Source organism: Vulpes vulpes, chromosome 4 (genome assembly GCF_048418805.1).
Source record: "Vulpes vulpes isolate BD-2025 chromosome 4, VulVul3, whole genome shotgun sequence".
In the NCBI taxonomy this organism is placed as follows: Eukaryota; Metazoa; Chordata; class Mammalia; order Carnivora; family Canidae; genus Vulpes; species Vulpes vulpes.
This window is the reverse complement of record NC_132783.1, coordinates 131,164,402-131,168,483: the sequence shown is the minus strand read 5'-3', so window position 1 is coordinate 131,168,483 and position 4,082 is coordinate 131,164,402.

The following is a 4,082-nucleotide window of genomic DNA, read 5'->3' as shown; positions in this document are numbered from 1 at the left end:
TCCCGCTGTCTGCTCTTCCGTTTGTCTCTGCCTGCCCTTTGCTCCTCCTCCCCGGGTGCTTGCTCCACAGGCTCTTCTGTTCTCACCCTCCCTAACCTCAGGCAGTGGGAAGGAGGGGTCAGTGAGCTCTCCTTAACCCCTCTCTGTCCCTGGAATCGCTCTCCACAGAGAAGATACTCTGAACCAGGAATGCAGAGACCTTAGGAAGTTGCTTTCCAAGATAGTTCCACCTCCAGGTCACTCAAACCGATTTCCATTTTAGAGATCCTTTTCCAAATTTTCCCACCTCCTTTTTATGGTATTTTGATAGGGATTGCATTGAACGTGTTAATTGCCCTGGGTAACATTGACATTTTCACAATATTAATTCTGCCAATTCAGGAGCATGGAATATTTTTCCATCTCTTTGTGTCTTCCTCCATTTCTTTCAGAAGTGTTCTGTAGTTTTTAGGGTATAGATCCTTTACCTCTTTGGTTAGGTTTATCCCTAGGTATCTTATGCTTTTGGGTGCAATTGTAAATGGGATTGACTCCTTAATTTCTCTTTCTTCAGTCTCATTGTTAGTGTATAGAAATGCCACTGATTTCTAGGCATTGATTTTGTATCCTGCCACGCTACTAAATTGCTGTATGAGTTCTAGCAATCTTGGGGTGGAGGCTTTTGGGTTTTCTATGTAGAGTATCATGTCATCAGCGAAGAGGGAGAGTTTGACTTCTTCTTTGCCAGTTTGAATGCCTTTAATGTCTTTTTGTTGTCTGATTGCTGCGGCTAGGGCTTCTAGTACTATGTTGAATAGCAGTGGTGAGAGTGGACATCCCTGTCTTGTTCCCGTTCTTAGGGGAAAGGCTCCCAGTGCTTCCCCATTGAGAATGATATTTGCTGTGGGCTTTTCGTAGATGGCTTTTAGGATGTTGAGGAATGTTCCCTCTATCCCTATACTCTGAAGAGTTTTGATCAGGAATGGATGCTGTATTTTGTCAAATGCTTTCTCTGCATCTAATGAGAGGATCATATGGTTCCACCTCCTTTTTAAAAAAGACTTTATTTATTCATTCATGAGAGACACAGAGAGAGAAGCAGAGACACAGAGAGAGACGGCACTTTCCTGTGGGGAATGTGATGTGAGACTCAATCCCAGTATCCAAGATCACATCATGAGCCAGAGGCAGACACCCAACCACTGAGCCTCCCAGGAGTCCCTCAATTTTCTCACCTTCTAACTGCTCCTTTGATCTCATACTGCCATTCCCATGCCCCATATCCCAGGTACCTGCTTAAATCTCTGCTAGCTCTCCCATCTCAAGATCCCAGAAGCTGATTCCCAATGGGAAATGCCTACACTTATTGCTCAGAGTTTCTTCCGAAATTAACTTGCTGATAACAAATGCTGGTGTCCCCTAAGTGTTAAACCCCTCTGGAGGGCCAGATCTTGACCTGATGCTCTGAACCTCTACAGATTCAGATCTATAGATTGACCTTTAGAGGTTCAGAGCATCAGTGGGCACCAGGAAGTTCTAGTCTTATAAATGTTTGAAACTATTCTTTAGAAAGATCTTTATAGTCCTCTATATGTGATGAATGTTATATTTTTCTCCCACTTTTCATTTGTATTTTGACTGTACTTCTGGTGATGCAGCCATGAAGAAATTTTTATATATTATCCAGTTCGTTTACTTAGTTAGCTTTTCTTTGTAATATCAGGATTGTTGATTCATATTTAGGAAGTCTTTCCATACATACAAGTTCTGGAGAAATTCACCTTTTTTTTTTTTTTTTCGACCCAGTGTGTTGTCATTTTTCACATGAAATCTCTGATGTTTTTAGAGTGCACTTTTCGATATGGTGTGAGATATGGATCCAATAGTGTCCTTTTCATAAACAACTATCCAATCATCCCAACCCTGTTTGTAGGAGCCACCATGCTAGATGCTGTAACAAGAAGATAAATAGAACCCAATCTCTTGCATTTAGGGTCTTATGGCTTCTAAAAAGAGAGATATATATGTTAACAAATAATTTCAGTATAGTAAGAACAATATTTCAAAGAGGATGCAGTGAGTTCGGTTGTGGGTATGGTGGTTAGGTCTAGCCACACTAATGTGTTCATTAGTGGGTATTGAAGAACGTATAATTTTTTGTTACAACAAGAGCAGAATGGACTTCTGAGAGATGACACAACATGGCAAAAGACACAGAGTTACAAAACAGAACAATGTGTCGGGTGAGTGACAAAGACTCCATCCTTTGCCAAATTTTAATCAGGATCCTCTGAAACCTCTTCTAGACTAGGTTTCAGCCACTGCCTGCTATCCTGGTCTTGGCTAGCTGAGCCCACTTATAGCAAAGAATCCTGCTAAGTTAGTTTATGGAGATGTCCTCCACCGTTGATAACTGATCACTGTTATCTTCCTGTAACAAAAATGTCTTTAACTTTGATAACTAATTAAGTTGCTCTAGTAATGGGCCGTTGGCAAAGTTTCTGTCTTTGACCAAACTGTAATGAATATCCTGTGAGCGTCTTCTCAACAAGTCCCTGATTTTTGGAACAGCATGTTCATCTCTACACTATCTGGTTTAGCAAGAACCTAAGTCCATTTAAATAGACTCCCACTCTTCATATCTGGTCACTCTCTTTAGCTAATGAGCTCCCTTATCGTCTACCATCCCCCAGGTGAGGTCTGATCATGCTAGCCTGCCTCTCAGCAAGGATCTTGTTAGGTAGGCTTAGCTAGACCCACACCTTACTGATGATATTTCTTCATAGTAACTTTACATCCACTGTCCTCCACTCAGCAGCTTGGCTAACATTTCCACTTTTCATTGTTGTATTCAGAATTGAGCCCAATCTCTCTCCCCTGTTGCAGTAGTCCCTACATCTCTCATGGTACTCCTCCCTTAAGTAGTCTTTCTTATCATCTCAAAAAAGAGCCATTCAATAATTGATCTTTAATACCCCCTTATTCTGCTTATTGGCTATGAATCCACACCTGTCCTTGCCACGCTTGGAGTTGAATTCAGTTTCTCTTCCCTGCTGCAATAGTCTCAAACAAAGTCTTCTGTGCCAGGTTTCACAAATGTCCACATAATTTCCTTTTTACAGGTTTAGTGTACATGGGAAATGGGCAAGGGGAGGGTAGCTGACAGTTTCCCTACCATGGTAACCAGAGAGAAGTCACAGAAGCCTTGTATTCCAAGTGCACTGGGAGCCACAAAAGATTTTAAATAGGGAGTGATGAGATCAGATCTCCATGTCATCAAGACAGTGATGTCAAGGAGGATGCTTCATGGGAACACATTAGAGGCATCACTCTTCATGGTGCCCTGGCTGCTCTTGATCTGATTTCAGCAATGGAAGTGGACCTGAGGAAGGACCTGCCACAAAAGTAACCTCACAAATTACCAGATGTTAGGTGAGAATAGCATGCTCGGTATGGGAGGGAGGAAGTTCCCAGCCAGGAAGCCTCATCCTTTAGCCCTGAGTTGGTCATTGGGGAAAATATATCCCAACAACACAAGAAACTGTCACATCTTCCTTGAAGGACAATTGCCACAGATCATTTCAAGTAGTTTCAAAAGAATTACAAAAATAAAACCATACTTCATACAAATGCACAGTCTCATACCTCAAGGACACACATTTCTACATGTGACATGTTCCTGATTGTGAATAACATTCTTACAATATCAGATTCACAAAATGGGTAGATACGAGACACCCGGTCTGGCAGACTTCTAAGAAAATATTTTGTTAGAATTAGCAAGTGAGTGGACCTTTTCTGTATCAATATATTTGATAGCAGCTCTTTCACTTTTTTAATTTTAAATGTTATAGGATCTGTTTCCCAAACCCAAAATTATGCAATCAAAAACTATGGTCCTCCTAGGGCCACTCCATATATCTGACATTTCCTTCTCTCAATTTTTAGCCCATGAGATAACATATATTTGAAAATTTTAAGGAGAAAATTCATTTAAGAAGGAAAATCAATTATGAGAAAATAATCATTTGAAGATGAAATATTTCATGAAAATCCTATACCAGAAAGGCAATCTTTAAGAAGAATTTAGGAAGAGAGAACAA